Source organism: Giraffa tippelskirchi, chromosome 13 (assembly GCF_054371585.1).
Source record: "Giraffa tippelskirchi isolate mGirTip1 chromosome 13, T2T-mGirTip1v1.2.pri, whole genome shotgun sequence".
NCBI classification, from domain to species: domain Eukaryota; kingdom Metazoa; phylum Chordata; class Mammalia; order Artiodactyla; family Giraffidae; genus Giraffa; species Giraffa tippelskirchi.
Window position 1 is genome coordinate 81,968,716 of NC_137287.1, and position 20,825 is coordinate 81,989,540.

A 20,825-nucleotide genomic window follows, 5' to 3' on the forward strand; every position below is an offset into this window, starting at 1 on the left:
GCTTGCCAGGAGATCAAAGCCTCCTTCCCAAGGAGGTGCTTCCACCTCCCCCTCACCTGGCCATTTTGCAGAATGGCTGATGTAACATAGAGGGATACAAATAAAAATCTTATTGGTTTTTCTTACTTTCAAAACATTCCTCTCCCACAAGCATCAGTGACTCTGAAGCTTGAACCAAACATCCTGATTATTTTACCCAGGAAAGAATGATTTATTCCTCCCAATAATTTTATCCTGATAAATATAATATTTCTTAGCATGCCGCCCAGATGCACACTCACCTCCAACATAGTCAGCGACCCTTCAACCAAACAGGGAGCTGTGAGCGTGCAGCTGATCCAGGTAGTCTGCCATCCACCTGCTGGGCTGCCGTCACCTGCTCGTACTTCCTCAGAGGCTCCCCGCTTCACCCGCCCTCCGGACACTGGCACAAAGCCCAGTGATAGGCAGGTACCAGGTAGTCAGGGAGTCGGTGTTCCCAGCACGATGGCTAATTTCCACACTGGGGTAACCAAGAGTCTGAGGAAGAGTGTATCTTAAAGTTTAAGAACAATTTCCAGGTGTTTCTGAAGCACAGAGCATCCACAGTTTCTAAAGATCAGCAGTCTGTGGATACAATTAAATCAGTCTGATGCTCAATTGTACCTTTTTTTTGTCACTTGACGGCACAGAAAAGGACTGTCACCCTGCAGTAATTCTGAACTCCCAGCTTTCTGTTTGATCTATGTTCCATCTTCCCAGGCCACACATTTTGGGAAGGTATTTTTCACAAGAGTAGAGCTGAATGATTTTCCTCCCTTTTTCTCCTAACTGCTTCACAGGTCACTGCTCCGTATCAGGAGTCCACATGTTGCTCATTCACCTTGAGAAACATTGCCCCTGCAGCTCCAGTTTCACCTGTTTGTTCTCCAGGTTCATCTGAATTTCACACAGGCCACTTGTGCCCCAAGCATGCCTGTCTTTTAATTACACATAAAAAACACTAAGTCAAAGATCTGAACTCCATCCTTTTTCCTTTGTAATTATAAGATGTCCATAACTTATTATCTAAGATGCCAGGTCATGGAGAGTGTGAACTTTGGGGAGAAACGGACCTGAGTTTCAATTCTGGCTTTGCTATTTATTAGCTGTGTGACCTTGGGCAAGTTGCTAAATCTCTCTCAGCCTTAACAGAATGCTTCTCTCTGCCAGGGGGAGAGAAGCTCACTGAGGCTGAAGCTGCAAATCCCACTTGGATAAGGGAGGACCACTGTGGCTGTCCACTGGACATGTGGACAGTGTGAGCCCGGCATCCCAGGTGGTGTTAGTGGTAAAGAGCCCACCTGCCAATGCAGGAGACGTAAGAGACGCGGGTTTGATCCCTGGGTCAGGAAGATCCCCTGCAGGAGGGAATGGTAACCCACTCCAGTATTCTTGCCTGGAGGATCCCATGGCCAGAGGATCCTGGTGGGCTACAGTCCACAGGGTTGCAAAGAGTCGGACATGACTGCATGCAGGCTTAATTTAACTGAGCTTTCTGTTTGTAACCAAGACTCTGCACCAATTCCATGGCCCTTGGCTCACATCTTTCTCATTTCTGGGCCTGTGGCCCCATTGAGTCCTATCTGCCTCCTCTGGGGTCCATGGACCTCTGCCTCTCTCCTGACCACCCATCAGAGCGAATCTTCCAGAGTCTGTGCAGAGGAGGGCCTGTCTCCTCTAGACCTCAGATATTTCAGCATGCTACTTGGTAAGGGCACAGACTTTAAAAAATTAAAAGGTGAATGTGCACTAGATGTGCAGGAAATTGGTGAAGAGACCCTGGGGGTTGTGGGTGAAGCTCTGACTGTAGCATCTGCTGCAGTTTGCCCCTCCCACATCACCGGCCGCCACTGCCCACCCTGAAGGCTGCGAGGATTCCGAGGAGTAAAGGAAAGTGTCTGAGGGTGACAGTCCTACTTTCCATGAACATAGCTGCTTTTCAGAGTCAGGTTGTCAGAAGCCTGCCTGAAACCCTTAGGGAGCAACAAAGGGGACAAGGTGGAGGCGAGAGGGGGAAAAGGGGGACATAAACCTAGCAAGAAGTCCCCAAACCTGAAAGACAAAGCAACCATACCAGACACCAGTGCTGAGTGTAGACAGCCAGGGGCATAGATTCTCGTGGCCTCTGCACAAGCCTCCACTGAAACACAAACACTTTGGGGAAACAAGTGCCACAAGCATGTGCACACATGTGAATGCACATGGAGGCTCTTAGGCTCAGCTCCAGGTGACACCTGCCTGCATGTGCAGCACAGCGGGGTGGGGTGGAAGGACACCTTGGGTTGAGTAGCATCCCTCTTTAATCGGACAAGTTCTGTTCTCAAAGGGAGGCAGAAGGAGCCAGTCAAAGGCTGTTACGTATTTCAGATCATGAGGGTTTCCACGTGCACCCAAGGAGACCAGGCTCTGGTGTTGGCCCGATGTAAGTGGTTAGCCATTCTAGGTTAGGGAACTACTACAAACGACCGCCAAGTTGGGTGGGGGTGGGGGGTGGGGGTCGGGTTAGCCCCCTTGTTGGCAGAACTTTAAGAAAATAGGGCTTGTTCATGCCTCTGGAGTCCTCCCATGAGGTGCAGTGGTAAAGAATCCGCCTGCCAATGCAGGAGATGCAGTTAGATCCTTGGGTTGCAAAGATCCCCTGGAAGAGGAAATGGCAACCTACTCCAGTATTCTTGTCTGGAGAATTTTATGGACAGAGGAACCTGGTGGGCTACAGCCTATGGAGGCGCAAAGAGGCGAACACAACTGAGCACACACACATACACAATGCCTCTGGCAGATTAATGAGTTTCAGTGTGATCAGGGAGAGGAAAAGATATTAGACAACCTCCCAACTCTTTTTCCAGTTCCTGAACAAAAGCCCTGAGCGAGTCTGGTCCCATAAAGCCCTGCAGATATGCCCAAGGTTTGAGTTTCTGTGAAGCTGTTTTCATGTCTTAAACTCACACATTTTAAAGAATCTCCTATTTTGCAGGCCCTGCCTTCACCCACTTCCGTGAGGATCTCTGCTCCTATCCCCTGGTGTGGGGCAGCAGACCCCTGTCCCCGCCCCAGCTAAGAAAGAGACCAGCCTGAACACAAGTGTTTAGGGTCCCAGCCATCTCTTTTCTCTCTCTCCGACCCTAACACTCCAGATTATTACAGAAGAGGGACTTCCCTGGCGACAAGTTGTTAAGACTTCACCTTGCAAGGCAGGGGGAGCAGGTTCAATCCCTGATCAGACAGCTAAGATCCCACACGCCTTGTGGTCAAAAAATCAAAACATAAAATAGAAACAATATTGTAACAAATTCAATAAAGGCTTTAAAAATGGTCCACGTCAAAAAAAAAAAAAAAAACAACTTTAAAAAAAATTACAGAAGGAACCCAGGATGACTTGTTCTAGCCTATTGGCAACATCCTTAAGCGATCATGCAGTTTTTCCTGAAGGAGAGAAAGAAGGCGAATCTAAGAAAGTAAAACATTCAGGAAAGCCGCACAGGGTGACGTCACTGCCAGAGCACTCAGTGGCCAAGGAGATGGAGATTCCGTCAAAGTCCACGCCAAGAAGTGATTGGCCAACTTAGATGAATCATAGAATTAGAGCATCGGCGTCGTTTACCAACCAACCAGCACAAGCCGCCAATCAGCCCTGGTGCGCAGGCTACTTCCCAGGAAGAGGCGGGGAAGTTTCACACCAACTCCCCCCCTCACACCTGCTGGGTGACTTTGGACTTCAGTTTCCTAGACTGCAAAATGAAGTGTGTGTGATTCTAGTTCTACAAGTTCATGTTATTCCTGGAGTTTCTAAGGCCCAGAACTCTGTCTCTATTCACATGGCCCAGTAAATAAATATTTCTTCTTCCTGGTGCACAGATGTAGTCAGCAAGTATGCTCATGGGTCTCCAAGAAGTTAGCAACTCTATTTTTGGAAGGACAATCCCCAGCTGGGGTGTCCAAAAAAAGGACAAATCATCAACAAATAACTCAGCCTTCGGTATTTCAAACACATCATAAAATGAATGGCGAGGGATTTAATAGACTTGGGTTGATGGAATCTGCCTTATATGCAGAAGAGTCCAAACACATCATAAAAAAATAAAAAAGACCTTGCCAAACTCATAAATAAACATCTCCAAGTCCTGATATCATGTTTTCCTGGTGCATTCCTCAATTTCACTGGCTATAATGGGTTCCTGTTGAAACTTGGACTTCACAACTTTTGTTTTGAGTATTCCTGGCAGCACCAGGGAGGATCAACTTTCAAAAAGAACATTAGGCCTTTGGTGGGGGACAGGGTAGCAATAAGCGTGATCACAGGATTTACCCTGTAGACCTTCTTTATCTTGACCTTCTTGCTCCCTCCTGCCCCAGTGCCAGGCCCACCAGCACAGAAATTCAAGAAAGACCCGGCTGGGCAGAGCTGTTAAAGGGACAGAATGCCATTGTGTGCATGCTGTTGGTACCTGGCCCACATTCCCTGGACTCTTACCATTCTTGTGTACATCAACTTAACACCTTCCAATTGTAAGAGGTTATGCTGAACCAAGAGCCTTTTCTTGTCACTGGAGTCCTCTCTGCCTGGGCACTGGAGGCTGGAAGTGCCCGAAGAAACGCTCACTGGGAGCAATCTTAACCCGCTAGCAGATGGGAGTGGTAGGCCAATGTCCCAGCTCCTCACGCCCACCCCACCCGCCTCGGGAAGGACAGCTCTGAGCAAGCTTCTCCCTGTCCCGGATCTCCGGTGGCTGGCCGCTCGGGTGCTCAGGAACACACAAGCTGTGGCTTCTCCCCCTTCTCTGCCTCACTTCTCTGCTCTCCTATCAGTGCTTCCTGGGATCACCTCCCAGATAAATTACTGACTCCTTGGAAGCTCAACCTGAGAAAGCCATTCAGTGTACTTAGACACGTAATCAGATTTTCACGTGCATACACCTTTAGTTGTAGACAAGGATATATAGACAACCTTTCCAAATATGATTTAAGGGATCTCTAAACTATTTATTGCAATGGGATCTAAAAAACAGCCTCTCGTTAAGGGGATTATAGCCTTGTATTACACTCCCTGGTGGCTCAGCTGGTAAAGAATCTGCCTGCAGTGCAGGAGACCCAGGTTTGATCCCTGGTTCAGGAAGATCCCCTGGAGAAGGGAACAGCTACCCACTCCAGTATTCTTGCCTGGAGAATTCCGTGGACGGAGGAGCCTGGCAGACTATATAGTCCATGGGCTTGCAAAGATTCAGACACAACTGAGTGACTAACACTTTCCTTTTATCCTTTTATTTCTTTCTCTTATTGCAAAGTGATAAATGCTTATTGTAGAAAAAAAAATTTTTAATATAACTAAGCAAATAGGATAAAATTTATATCACCCATAATCTTATCACCCAGGTTGTATTATTGTTGATATTTTGGTGAGCATCTTTTCAAGTGCAAGGATGAATGTGTGTGTATGTACACATGCTCACAAACAGAATCATGATGTTTACACTGTTTGGAATTAATTTACTTCCATTTAACAATGTCTTAAACATCTTTCATATAAATATTCTTCTGCTACTGCATTTTAATAGCAGAACAGTTTTCTGTTGTGCAGTACTGCCTTAATTCATTTAATCAATTGCTCTTCATTAGATATTCAGGCTGACATTTCATATTTAAAACAGACATTAGTTCTGTTGATCCTCTGCACAACATGGGAGAATTTGGGTCAAACGGAACAGGGATTGTTTGGCCAATGAGCCAGCAGGGCCCATCTCATAAAGGAGGCAGGAATAAGACATTGAAGCGTCACAAGGACCATTAAGTGCTAGACTCTGTGGAACTGAACTTAAGTCGCCTTAAAGATGCCAATTTATCCCCTACCCTGCACACGCCCCTTTAGTGAGGCCTCTATTCATTGACCCCCAGATTAATGGGTATTGTACCATGTCAACCTAATCTCTGGAACCACCATTGATTGAGCGAGGATGGATGCCTGACACATGGGGGGCTGATCCACTGGCTGGCCAGACTTATGGCTTCTGTGCCCTGGTTCAGCAGAATGAACCAAATCAACCATAGTCTTCTCTTCCCAGGAATTGAAGCTAAGAGATTGAGGGGAAGGTTTCTGGTCATCTGTAGGCACCCGTAAGCATGAGTTTCAGGCAGGGGACCATATGTGGGGCCATTTGCACAGCAAAGCCATGAGACAGTATTGCTCAGAGGAAGGCTGGGAAGTAAAGATTGAGTGAAAATAACAGGCAGAAGCAAATAAGGAGGGAGCAAAGGGTGGAATTGGAGATTCAGGAGCTGCCAGCGCCATTCTCAGTTCACACTCAAACTGAAGCCCGTTCATGTCTATTCCTTGTTGTATTCTTGAATCACTTTCCCATGTACAACCTTTCTTTTGTTATTTCCTCACTTGAACTCATCTGAGTGTCAGTCTATTCTCCATTAATGAAAGATTTCTTAACTTGGATATAAAGCCTACAAACCTGCATACATGGAGGAAGTCAGCAAGTGCTGGAATCACTGGGAGAATACCCAGGGCAGAAGCGAGATGAATCCTGGCCTTAGGAGGTGAGTGGAAATGGGATGGCAGTGATGAGCCAGAAGACAGCCTGGGATGAAGGGACAAGCTCAGCAGGTCTAAGGGAGGGTCCTTGCGGGCGCACTGGGTCTTTTCAGAAGAAGGAGAGTAACAAGCAGGAGGGGAGGAGGAGCTCCATTGAAGATCAAGAGAGACCTCCGTTCCATGGCAGAACGCCTGGACAATGTGAAGAAACTAAATGCCCAAGGAGGAGCCCACCAGCATCACCTGATGGCTGAAACCTGGAGGTGCTCTTCACTCGGTCGTAGCTTAGGAATTGAGGTGGCGGGAAAGAGGGGTAGAACGATGCATTCTGGACACCTCACCCTCCCCCACTGCCTCAGTTTCCCCACCCTTAGGACAGAGCCACTGTCCTTCTCTTCAACCACCCACAGCTCACCTGGAATTCCTCCACATATTACACATCAGCCCTGCTACAACCTCGCCCTGGAGCCGGGAAAAGACTGCCCAGGACTGAGGCAGAGAGTTAGCACAGCCTTGTCCTTGAGAGCATTGAAAAGCTGAGGACTCAAACGTTTCTGGGTGGAAATAATGTCGTAGTGGAACAATTCTAGCAGCCAGCCAAGGAAGTTCATAATGTGTATGAGCAGGTATCAGTGGCAAGAGATAGAATGAGCATGTGCATATTACTAACAATGTGAGTATTACTAACAATTCAGGAATGCAAGGCATTGCTCCCCTTGGGAAACTGAAAACAGGTGGCGTCATGCACTGCCAATCAATCATCAATCAATCAAAAGTTAAAACTTGATATCCAGTCCCAGGTTTGCCATCATGAATGTAGGTAAATCATTCCCCTGTCAGAATGGAGGTGGGACCGGGTAATGGTGAAGCTGTCACCCAGGGGCAATGCCCTGCTTCTCCTAGTCACCCCTGAGCACTGGGTGGGGCGCTGGTGCAAAGCAAAAGAAGTGAATTTAAGTTGTTGCTGGAAATCTCATCTCCCCCCCCACCATCCCTGCACTTCCCTGTGAGTCCTGGCGCTCACCTGCCCACAGGAGGCAGCACTCAGCTGACCCCTCTCTTCCCAGCCCCCTCCCCTCTGCCCCTGGATCCAACTCCACCAGGAACGAGGCTGAACCTCTCTTTGGTCCCTCCACTGCGTCCCATCCAAACTCCTCACTATGGGCTAGAAGGCTCCAAATGGCGTCTAGGACCTGTCCTGTTAGGCAGACTCCCTGGCGCAGCCATTCTATTGACAGGCTGCTCTGGGTCAGACCCTTCTCCTTGCTCCAATCAGCTGAGGCCAGAGTAGCTGAGTCTCCTGTGAGAGCACATACGGGGCTGCTCTCCATGCCCATCATCCAGGACCCAGAGATTCAGGTGAACCATTTCTTAGGAAACATTCCAAGAAAAAACCGGGTCACGGAATGGAAAGGAGGACCAGTGTGCAGCACTCAGCCCAGTCCCATGGAGGGGCTCTGACTCCACTGGGGGCTCTGGGGAGGCATCAGAGTTGCCTGAATTGTGGGTGTGGGGCGGACAGGGCAGGGTGTCTAGACCCCCACGCCCATCAGTCGATCCACACTTCTGGGTCTCCGTGTGCCCTGGACCCAAGGGAAGGTGGTCAGTCTACTAGGAGAGAGGCATCAATGCCGGATGCGGCAGGTGTGAGCAGACCGCCGCATGGTGTGCAGCACTGGGTCCATCTGAACTGGAGCTGGTCACAAAGGCCATGGTGGGGGTCTTCCTTCTTCCTTTGCGGCGGGACACTGGAAGCTCCCTGAGCTCGCGTCGTGATCTGGGAGCTTGTTACACCTGATCTGTGGTGGAGCAGCACTGGGGACACCGATGGTGGCCCACGGACAAAACAACCACATGGCTGTCTCATCCCTGCTGGGATGGAAACAGAGATCCTCCAGCTCCAGGTGACTCTGCTCCTTCCTCATCAGAGGATGTGCAAGGACCACGCTTCCTTGCCTCCCCCCAAACCCTCCTCCTCAACCTCTGTTTCTGTTGGAACAACATCATTCACAACAGCCAGGTGGGTATTCATTGAACCTTTTCTTCCATTTTCTTTTCTATGCACAGATAATTATGCACATCAAGTTGCCATGTGGGGGTAAATATTGTAATTTGGCTTCAGGGATATTAGACATAACATGGTTTTTGTTTCCTCTGCCTCTCCGGCTAAACAGAGAGCATGGCATCTCCTCCTGGAGGGGCCTGGACTACAAATAAGGCTTTTAATATTAAAAAAAAATCTTTTCTGAGCCCTGCGGTGCATCCCTCAGCTTCTGAATAGCAGCATCATTTGTGACATCCGGTGGTGGGCAATTCAGCCGGTGAGTCATGCGCCAGCGAGACATACGCTCCAATACCATCATGGGATGACAGGCAGCCTGCAATCAAGCGATCAAATGTGGGCCTTTTATTAGCAGATTAAACAGGAAGCTTTCTCCAGAGACTTCTAAATCAACAGAGCCCATGGTTATTGCCCACTCACATTTATACTCAAAGAATGCCAGGCATCATTTACATGTGAATCCTCACCTTGCTGCTTCAGGAGAGGAGAAAGCAAGTCACAGCAGGGTGCCTTCTCTCCCTAGGCTGGAGGAGAGCATTCTAACCTAGCAAACAAATTGAGGTTGCCTGATGTAACAGGGCCACTGAGTGAATGGGACAGGATTCCAGTTCAGGGCTGGGCCTGTGCTTCATGGACATCTCCTTGGGATCTATCTTGAGATCTCTATGAATTAGTGTGGAGCTTGGGTGCCAAAGGAGCTCCTGGTTCTGGCTCTGGAAGGTGGCATGGGCTTCTCCCCAAAGGATGCTCTGAAGGTCACCTCTATCAAAACCCTAAAACTGAGAATAAATCAAAAGTGGACTTCTATTCCCTCCAAACCTGCCAGAAAACTGGGCAAGGGTGACTGAGCAGCCTGGGGCCATAAATGCTGCTGCTGCTAAGTCACTTCAGTTGTGTCTGACTCTGTGAGACCCCATAGACGGCAGCCCACCAGGTTCCTCTGTCCCTGGGATTCTCCAGGCAAGAACACTGGAGTGGGTTGCCATTGCCTTCTCCAGGGGCCATGAATGGCTTTTATGATATTCACTCAGAAGAACCTTATGGGGTGCCCAGGAGCTGTGCATGCATATGGTTCATCCACTGTGAGATGGCTGGAAATGGGAAACAAGAAGGGTGTCCCGGGACTTCCCTCATGGTCCAATGGTTGTGACTCCTGCTAGTAATGCAGGGGGCATGGGTTTGATCCCTGGCCAGGGAACTAAGATCTCACATGTTGCATGGCACAGTCAAAAGAAAAAGAAAAAAGTGTGGCCCTTCCTCTCTGCATTGAAGGCTAACTTCTGGCAGGACAGCAGTGAGGGGATTTCAACTGAGGATGTCGGTTTGAGTGTGTCTCTCCTGGTGTCCAGCTGTGTGCCTGGACCAATGACTTCTTGTTCAGTTTCCCAAGTCTCGAAGCCAAGAGTGCTTTTCTCTAGGAACTGGCTTGCAGAGAGCAGAGAATGTTTACACTAAGGTTTAAGGGATGCTGTGATTTAAAAAGAAAAATTAAGGTGCCTGGGAGGAAAAGTAAACACATTATTTTAAAGCTAATTAAATAGGCTTTATGTAGTACCTGGCAGGTGCGATGGATCGAAGGGAATATACAATTTAATAAATCTCTAATTTCAGGGGCTTTATGATCCCAGAGGGTAAAGCAGTTTGGAGTGAGATGATGAAAGGCAGAATGTGGGAGGTGAGAGGCGCCTGAACACAGACTCAGGTGCACGGTCACAGAGCACTGGGCGCTGTCCCCACACAGTGGCTGACGACAGCCTCTGACAGAGCCTCTGTCAGAGCAAATGCTTCTGCATACTTCCTGTGGTCCCAGCACCACCACGAGGACCTCACCTCTGCTCACTGGTGAAATCTTCACATTCGTGCCGTGAAGAGGTGCCACCATCATTCCCACTTTACAGGTGACCAAAGTGAAACACAAAGGGAAAGCAGAACACCCTCCCATCCTACCCAGGACCACCCTCGCTATAGGACTTCTTGGCCCTTTTTTGTCTTGTTACTTCTCCTGAATTTCTCCTGTGGCACTCAATTATATCAGCCTGGGCTGCACGCAGCAATTCAACTTGACAAATCTGTATCAGATTTCAAGGCTGTACGAGACAGGGCAGTGTGGCATCAGAAAGGACCAAGGCAGGGGCCCCACCCTCAAGGAATCTATAATCCAGCAACAAAGATGACCTTGGATATAGACTCAAATCAAATTCACAGAGGAATGCCCCATGTGCTGAGAAAAAGGAAGGACAGTTTACTGTTAAGGATGGATTTGAAATGACCACATATGGTATATCTTTTTAAACAAGTAATGTTGGGTTTTTTCATGATCATGAAAGTAGGAACTCATTGGAAAATATAGGGAGGATAAAGAAGAAAATTAAAATTATTCATAATCTCACTAACCAGAGAAAAACATTATTATATGTTGATGTATTTCATTCCAATCTCTTCTATCTCCAAATTAAGGCTTTTTAGAAAAAATAGCAATAGAATTATACTATTTACGTAATTTTGTATCTCCATTGTCACTAAAAATTGTTTGACATAATTTTTAAAGGCTACATGACATATAATTTTTAAAGGCTACATAACATGTTCATGCATGGACACGCCAAAATTCACCAGTCCATTTTACTGTTGTTAGCTGTTTACATTTTTGCCAGGTTTTTTTAAAAACAATGCTGCAATATCTACTATGGATGTTATTTTTCTCAAATCTTGCATGGAATCTGCCTTCTGTAAAAATGGTTAAACATTTGTAAGAAATTACAAAAAGAAAAGAAATTACAAAATGTCTAATGAAACCTTATTTGTTCTGTAACTGACATTGCTGCTCTAAGAAAGCCAGGTGCCCTCAACGATGGAGGGACCAACCCAGTCTCGTGCGCCCAGGAGAATCTGCCTTCTCAGGCCTCACACCATCTTATTGGGTCCACTGGCCAACCGGTAGATGCAGGGCCACCCTCCTCTCACCATCTTGCCATATAGTAGCCAAGTGGCCCTCAGCATCTCCACTTCTATTCCAAATATCAACGGTCAAGTGAAAAATGTTTCCTGTGGCCAATACTCTCCCAAATTCTTAGAAATGTGTCTTGTTGGTCCACACTGAGTCACATGTCCAGTCTGTATTGTTTGATAGTCATGAAGGTAAGTTCAGCTCAGTTGCTCAGTTGTGTCCGACTCTTTGCAACCCCATGAACCACAGCACGCCCGGCCTCCCTGTCCATCACCAACTCCCTGAGTCCACCCAAACCCATGTGCACTGAGTCAGTGATGCCATCCAACCATCTCATCCTCTGTCGTCCCCTTCTTCTCCTGCCCTCAATCTTCCCCAGCATCAGGGTCTTTTCAAATGAGTCAGCTCTTCGCATCAGGTGGCCAAAGTATCGGAGTTTCAGCTTCAGCATCAGTCCTTCCAATGAATATACAGGACTGATTTCCTTTAGGATGGACTGGTTGGATCTCCTTGCAGTCCAAGGGACTCTCAAGAATCTTCTGCAACACCACAGTTCAAAAGCATCAATTCTTTGGCAGTCAGCTTTCTTTATAGTCCAACTCTCACATCCATACTTGACTACTGGAAAAACCATAGCTTTGGCTAGACAGACTTAGGTGGCAAAGTAATGGTTCTGCTTTTTAATATGCTGTCCAGGTTGGTCATAACTTTTCTTCCAAGGAGCAAGTGTCTTTTAATTTTACGGCTGCAGTCACCATTTGCAGTGATTTTGGAGCCCAAGAAAATAAAGTTTGTCACTGTTTCCATTGTTTTCCCATCTATTTGCCACGAAGTGATGGGACCAGATGCTGTGATTTTAGTTTTCTGAATGTTGAGCTTTAAGCCAATTTTTTCACTCTCCTCTTTCTTTTTTTTTTTTTTTTTTTTTTTTTTAATAAATTTATTTATTTTAGCTGGGGGCTAATTACTTTACAATATTGTAATAGTTTTTGCCATACATTGACATGAATCAGCCAACACTCTCCTCTTTCACTTTTATCAAGAGGCTCTTTAGTTCTTCGTCACTTTCTGCCATAAGGGTGGTGTCATCTGCATATCTGAGGTTATTGATATTTCCCCTGGCAATCTTGATTCCAGCTTGTGCTTCTTCCAGCCCAGCGTTTCTCATGATGTACTCTGCATATAAGTTAAATAAGCAGGGTAACAATATACAGCCTTGATGTACTCCTTTTCCTATTTAGAACCAGTCTGTTGTTCCATGTCCAGTTTTAACTGTTGCTTCCTGACCTGCATACAGATTTCTCAAGAGGCAGGTCAGGTGGTCTGGTATTCCCATCTCTTTCAGGATTTTCCAGAGTTTATTGTGATCCACACAGTCAAAGGCTTTGGTATAGTCATTAAGGCAGAAATAGATGTTCTTTTGGAACTCTGTTGCTTTTTCAATGATCCAGTAGATGTTGGCAATTTGATCTCTGGTTCCTCTGCCTTTTCTAAAACCAGCTTGAACATCTGGAAGTTCTCTGTTCATATATTGCTGAAGCCTGGCTTGGAGAATTTTAAGCATTACTTTACTAGAGTGTGAGATGAGTGCAATTGTGCAATAGTTTGAGCATTCTTTGGCATTGCCTTTCTTTGAGATTGGAATGAAAACTGACCTTTTCCAGTCCTGTGGCCACTGCTGAGTTTTCCAGATTTGCTGGCATATTGAGTGCAGCACTTTCACAGCATCATCTTTCAGGATTTGAAATAGCTCAACTGGAATTCCATCACCTCCACTAGCTTTGTTCGTAGTGATGCTTCCTAAGGCCCACTTGACTTCACATTCCAGGATGTCTGGCTCCAGGTGAGTGATCACACCATCGTGATTATCTGGATCATGAAGATCTTTTTTGTACGTTCTTCTGTGTATTCTTGCCACCTCTTCTTAATATCTTCTGCTTCTCTTAGGTCCATACGATTTCTGTCCTTTATTGAGCCCATCTTTGCATAAAATGTTCCCTTGGTAGCTCTAATTTTCTTGAAGAGATCTCTAGTCTTTCCCATTCTATTGTTTTCCTCTATTTCTTTGCATTGATCACTGAGGAAGGCTTTCTTATCTCTCCTTGCTATTCTTTGTAACTCTGCATTCAAATGGGTATATCTTTCCTTTTGTCCTTTGCTTTTCACTTCCCGTCTTTTCACAGCTATTTGTAAGGCCTCATCAGACAGCCATTTTGCTTTTTTGCATTTCTTTTTCTTGGGGATGGTCTTGATCCCTGTCTCCTGTACAATGTCATGAACCTCTGTCCATAGTTCATCAGGCACTCTGTCTATAAGATCTAGTCCCTTAAATCTATTTCTCACTTTCACTGTATAGTCATAAGGGATTTGATTTAGTTCATAACTGAATGGTCTAGTGGTTTTCTCCACTTTCTTCAATTTCAGTCTGATTTTGGCAATAAGGAGCTCATGATCTGAGCCACAGTCAGCTCCTGGTCTTGTTTTTGCTGACTGTATAAAGCTTCTCCATCTTTGGCTGCAAAGAATATAATCAATCTGATTTCGGTGTTGACCATGTGGTGATGTCCATGTGTAGAGTCTTCTCTTGTGTTGTTGGAAGAGGGTGTTTGCTATGACCAGTGCGTTGTCTTGGTCAAGGAGATGAAAATTCTGGCTAGGCAACCTGTATCTTGATTTCTTTCTTGACTTCCTGGCCATTGCACCATTTACAAATAGCTAGACCAAACCCAAGAGTTTCCAGCTATGCTATTTTTATGTAAACAAAGAGTAAAAAGGGCTAGCCTGGAGCAGATCCAACCACCAGTCTCCTGGGATAACGGTGACCGCAGCTCAAATTCAATATGCCCCCAAACACATCTGTCTTCCCTGCCAAAAACATGCTTTCTCCTGTGTCCCCTTGTTCCTGGAAGTCATCACCACATGAGGGAGACGCTGGGCATTAGCTCACCTGGATCCTATTTACATCCCCCTCCCCACCACGATGATGCAGTGGTAAAGAATTCTCCTGCCAATGCAGGAGACGCGAGAGAGACACAGGTTCAATCCCTGAGTCAGGAAGATCCCCTGGAGTAGGAAATGGCCCCCTGCTCCAGTATTCCTGCCTGGAAAATTCTATGGACAGAGGAGCCTGGTGAGCTACAGTCCACAGGGTTGCAAAGAGTCAGACATGACTGAGCACACACATACACTCCTTTGCTTGCCTCTACATCAGAGTCCATGAAAGCTAAAAACTTAATCTCCAGTGACTCTCACTGCTGTGTATAGTCATGCAAACACTACTGGCCAATAATATATAAGCAAGTGATGCCTGGAGCTATTGCAGCCATCTTATCACTATAAGGACCAGAGTCATACACTAAGGAAGGAAAAGCATAGAGAGAAAGACCCTGGGTCACAGGTGATGTCTCAGTATGCTGAACTAGTCTGGAGTGCCCACCTCTAGGTTTCCTCTCACATGAGACAACTAAGCCTCTACTTTTTAAAGTCAGTATTAGTGCAGTCAAATGTAATTCCTAAGAGATACACCCTCTTCCCAGTCAACTAGAGAACCTCAGAGTTTCTTCATCACTTCCCATAGTCACTCCTCATCACTACTCAATCACCTAGCACTATCGATTTTACTTCTCTGGGGAAAAAACTAAAAGCCACAATAAACCAGATATGTGTCAGCTATGCATGGTGATACTTTATGGTATTAGTAGATCAAATATGGTCTTGGCGGGAGGTTGTAAAAAAACAGACTCAAGTTGTAGAAGAGTAATTAGCTACAGTCATTTTGCTAGAAAGTATTAACGTCCTTTCCATGTTTGGAATGTTAAAACGATTCAATTATTGTTTTTGTTCAGTCACTCAGTCGTGTCCGACTCTTTGTGACCGCATGGACTGCAGCTCATCCTCGGTCATCCCCTTCTCCTCTTACCTTTAATCTTTATTTCAATAAAAATAAAAAAATATTATTGAATAATAATAGCATCTCTAGCCATGTAAAACAGAACAAAATATAACTTATAGCTCAAACTGCCTTTTTTTTTTCTTCAAACTGCCTTTTAAAGAGAATGGATCCTGTTAGGGGAAGCGCTTTGTCTGCCCTGGATGTAGAAATGCTTTGCGATGCTCTTTTAGGAGCAGAAGCTGCAGGAAGCTGAGTGACCTTGCCTAGTGGAGGGGAAGACTTTGGGGAGAAGGGAGGACAAGGGGAGGACTCCGTGATATTGTGGGAAGGGCAGGTCATGGAGGAGCCCCAGGCAGCTGAGTGTTTGGAAAGGACTTTGAAGAAAAGGAATGAAGACACGGAGGATTAAATTGTTTGTGGTGTGATCCATTAGGCAATGTCTCCCCAGCTCTTTAGGACTTCCCTGGTGGCTCAGACAGTAAAGTGACTGCCTACAACGCAGAAGACCTGGGTTCGATCCCTGTGTTGGGAGGATCCCCTGGAGAAGGCAATGGCAACCCACTCCAGCACTCTTGTGTGGAAAATCCCATGGATGGAGGATCCTGGTAGGCTATAGTCCATAGGGCCGCAAAGAGTTGGACACCACTGAGCGACTTGACTTTTCTTTCCCCAGCTCTTTAGTAACATCCTCCAAGGTTTTGTGTGAATGGCTCAGATGGTAAAGAATTTGCTTACTGTGTGGGAAACCCGAGTTCGATCCCTGGGTCAGGAAGGTCCCCTGGAGGAGGAAAGGCAACCCACTCTAGTATTCTTGCCTGGAGAATCCCATGGACAGAGGAGCCTGGTGGGCTACAGTCCATGGGGTCACAAACAGTTGGACATGACTGAGCAACTAACACTTTCACTTTTTAAAAACTTTATTTATTTTTTAATTGGAGGATAATTACAATTTTGTGTTGATTTCTGCCATACAGCAACATGAATCAGCCATAGGTATACATATGTCCCCTTCCTCTTGAACCTCCTTCCTACCTCCCATCCCATCCCACCCCTCTCGGTTGTCCCAGAGCACCGATTTGAGCTGAGTCATACACCAAATTCCCACTGGCTATCTGTGTACATACGGTAATGTATATGTTTCCATGCTACTCTCTCAATTTGTCCCACCCTGTCCATCCCCCACTGTGTCCACAAGTCTGTTCTCTATGTCTAGTCTCCACTGCTGCCCTGCAAATAGGTTCATCAGTACCATCTTTCTAGATTCCATATATATGTGTTAATATACGATATTTGTTTTTGTCTGTCTTACTTCACTCTGTATAATAGGCTCTAGGAGACGGCCACTTTTAAACTGAAGCAGGGATTATTTCTCCCCTGGACAAGCACAGGGAGGAAAATACTTGATGCAACAAGGCAATGACCCCAGTGAAAGAAGGTAACCAGAATTTGAGTATACCTGGAACTCACAGGCATCTTGGGGTGGTCTTGGGATTTCCACAAGCCATGGGTTTGGGGTCCAAGACAATTTTAAATAAATTTCAAGCTCTGGGAAGCCCCAGCTGACATAAAGTCTTTATGTGATAAAGAGATGACTGTTTTCTTGAATAACATGCACCCTGAAAAAGATATATGTGAGTAGATAAGCCATGTAGTAGACCAGTAAATGTTTTTATTTACTATCTTTCTTCTTTATCAAATTCTCAGTAGCCGAAACACACGGATAAAAGACAACGAGATGAAAAATATAAGAACTTGAATCAAGAGCCCTGTAGGGAAAATGTAGGAGGAATTCTGATAGGAAGTCCAGAGGGAAGGATCAGAGAAGATGGAAAGGAATAAATAATCAAAGAAATGTGAATAGAAAATTCATCTGTACTGAAAAACAGCATGCATCTTGAGATTTAAAAAAAATGCTAAGCACGATAACTTCATAAGCATGATAACTTTAAAATCACATCTAGACCTATACTGGTAATTTTCTAGCCAATAAGGATGAAGAGGAAGATTCTAAAAGCTCCCAAGAGAAAAACATCTATTAAAAAACAAGAATATAAGGGCCATAAAGATTTTATGCCAGACATAATCTCCAGTGCCATGAAGAAAATGATATATCTGACTATATAAAGACTACAGATTCCTGCCTTTTGCTATTTACTGAAATCTAAAATAAAATAAAACTTTATATCTATTTGAGACACATATATGTAACTAGATAAAAAGTCTTGAAAAAGATACCAAGCAAACTTAACTGGGTGCACCTCTGGAGGAAGGAGGGGGGTGACGTGGAAAGAATTTTCACTATTTTTATTGTGTATTCATCTTCATTTCAATTATTAAAGAGCTGCCCTATGACTTGAAGCTTTTTTAAAATATATGAAACTCATAAAAACAGAATTCCCTTTGCAGAATAACAGATGCTGCTGCTGCTGCTGCTGCTGCTAAGTCGCTTCAGTCGTGTCCGACTCTGTGCGACCCCATAGACGGCAGCCCACCAGGCTCCACCGTCCCTGGGATTCTCCAGGCAAGAACACTGGAGTGGGTTGCCATTTCCTTCTCCAATGCATGAAAGTGAAAAATGAAAGTGAAGTTGCTCAGTCGTGCCCAACTCTTAGCGACCCCATGGACTGCAGCCTACCAGGCTCCTCCGTCCATGGGATTTTCCAGGCAAGAGTACTGGAGTGGGGTGCCATTGCCTTCTCCGGAATAACAGATGAGGAACTGCTTACTTAATAATTTCATCATTGATTCATTTATTCTGCACATATTGACTGGCCACCTACTATGTGCCAGGCATTATTTTAGGCACTAAGAATACAGTTTGAACAAAACAAACAAAAGCTCCTGCTGTTGTGGTGTTAGAGATATTGGCTTCCAAGTTGGCATGAGTGGTAAAGAACCTGCCTGCCAATGCAGGAGATATAAGAGATGCAGGTTTGATCCCTGGGTCAGGATGATCCCCTGGAGAAGGGAATGGCAACCCACTCCAGTCTTCTCACCTGGAGAATTCCATGGACAGAGGAGCCTGGCAGGCTACAGTCAATGGGATAGCAAAGAGTCAGACACAACTAAAGTGACTTAGTACGCACGTACGCAAGAAGAGACCCCCCAGCCCCAAGCCTCATTTTTTCTCTCTCTCTCTTTGCCTTGTGGGGACTCAGGGAGAGGCGGCTGTGTGCAACCCAAGGGTGAGCTCTCCCCAGCCACAGACCCTGCTGGCATCTTGATCTTGGACGGTCAGTCTCTAGAACTTTGAAAAAAATATGTCTGTTGTTTAAGCCGCTCGATCTGCAGCTTTTATTATTTTGCTATGGTATTTGCAAACTGACTGGCACAGACGACAGCATGCAGAGTTTTACAGAGCAATATATTCCTAGATGCACATTAGGAATTTTATGTCTGTTATATCCCAACAGAAAATGTAAAGGATAAAATAAAAGAATCCCTCCAGCATCACCAAGGAGAAACACCTGAACCAGGTAAACAGCTAACGTTTCTGGATCCGCTCTTGGATCTGGACACTGGGTCCCAGCTGAGCCGCTGCCAGGAAAGAGGGTGCCGGGCCAGCCTGAACTCCCAGAAGAATGCTTGGCTGGAGCAGGATGGTGAACAGGGAGGGTCCTGCTACTGAGAGTCAGCCAGGCCTTCTTTTTCCCTCGGGCGATGGAGGATGGAGAAGGTGACCCAGCTGGGAGGGCAGAACAGTGCAGAAGATGACCTCTGCACCCTGCCCAGGCCAGTGGTGGTGATCAAACCCTGGTGACCCCGCCTTCTGGCCCACAATGCTCAGTCTACCAAGTGCCGCGTGACTCTGAAGGCAGAGCTGTTGGTGGACAGAGAGACCACCCAGATGCTCGTGAGCTGGGCACACACGAGGTGGACAAGAGATGCAGTGTGACGCAGAGTTAGCACTGAGAGTGGAATGATTCCAGTGGACGTTCATTACCTGGCCTGTGGCTTGAGAGAAACATGCTCCCCTTTCCTGTTTTGCTTTCAGAACCTTGGTATATTTCATTTTCCGGCCCCAACCTGACCACATAACAGCACTTTTGACTTGAAACTGCTTTCCAGGAGAACTTCTTGAGCAATCCTGAGACAGGTTGGGACCTGAGACCCTTTGCTTGCACCTGGACACACCTCTCCTCCAGCAACAAAATGCAAAGAAACTGTATGGGATTGAAAATAACTGCATGCATGCACATTTGGGGCTAATTCTGAACCCAAAAGATACAAAGAGACTGGAAAAAAAAAAAAACTCAACTGCCACTTCTGAGGAGCCTGGATCAAAAACAAGGTGTCAAAAGCAAAAGCAGAGGGCTATGCATGCCCTCTGCACAAAATACCACCAGCGGGGTGGGCAAACCACTGAAACTCTCCCTCCAGCCACCTCTGGACACACCCCTATCCTCATCCCAAATAAGGAATCAACTTGCCCCATCTCTGGGAGTGAGAAAAGGAATCTGTTAACTTCTAGCTCCCCTCTCCCCTCCCTGGCTACAGCAGGGCCCCCAGTAAAGCCTTGCCTGAATTTCCTGTCTAGCTTCTTGTCTATTTCTATTGATTGGGGAAGGCCAAGAAATCAGGTCAGTAACAATCCTAATAAAACTTTATATCTACGCTTTTCATATGTACTCTCACTTCTAAAAATGTGGAATGACTTTCAACCAAGAAATACACTTCTGACAGCAGGCACAAGCTTAGATTTTGCACAAATATCCCCCATATTGGATGTATACTATGCTAAGGAAATCTAAAGAAAAAAAATTCATTTATTCATTTAGAAAATATTTATTGAATGTTGATAATAGGAAAGGCTCTATATCCAAATCTAGATATCTAGAGAGAGTGATCATTGACTTAAAGATTCACGGCTAAGTTTCTCTGTGCCTTTAGGAGTTTACTGATTATTAGCTAACTAAGTGAAATATGAAGGGGATTAAAGATGGAAAAAATAAATTAATACCAGATTGGGATGCTGCTGCTGCTGCTAAGTCGCTTCAGTCGTGTCCGACTTTGTGCAACCCCACAGATGGCAGCCCACCAGGGATGAACTGAGATGAAAACATTACTGATCATGTAAACCAATGAGAAAATGAGATGCTGTTTTCAATAGGTTCATTTACACATTTTTTCAGACTACATTTTTTGAAAAGTGAGGTATAACTATATACAAATGATCCCTTCGCATCAAGTGGACAGTCCTTGATAGTCTTATATTAAAAGGAAAATAGTTTCACTTAATTAATGTAACTGAATTTAGTTACATTATTTCCTATGAATCATCATTAGGAGACAACAGTGTGAAGCTATCAAAATCACTTGAAGTATCCTCCATAAAGAATTATACCTTCTCCACTGTTCCCAACAACGG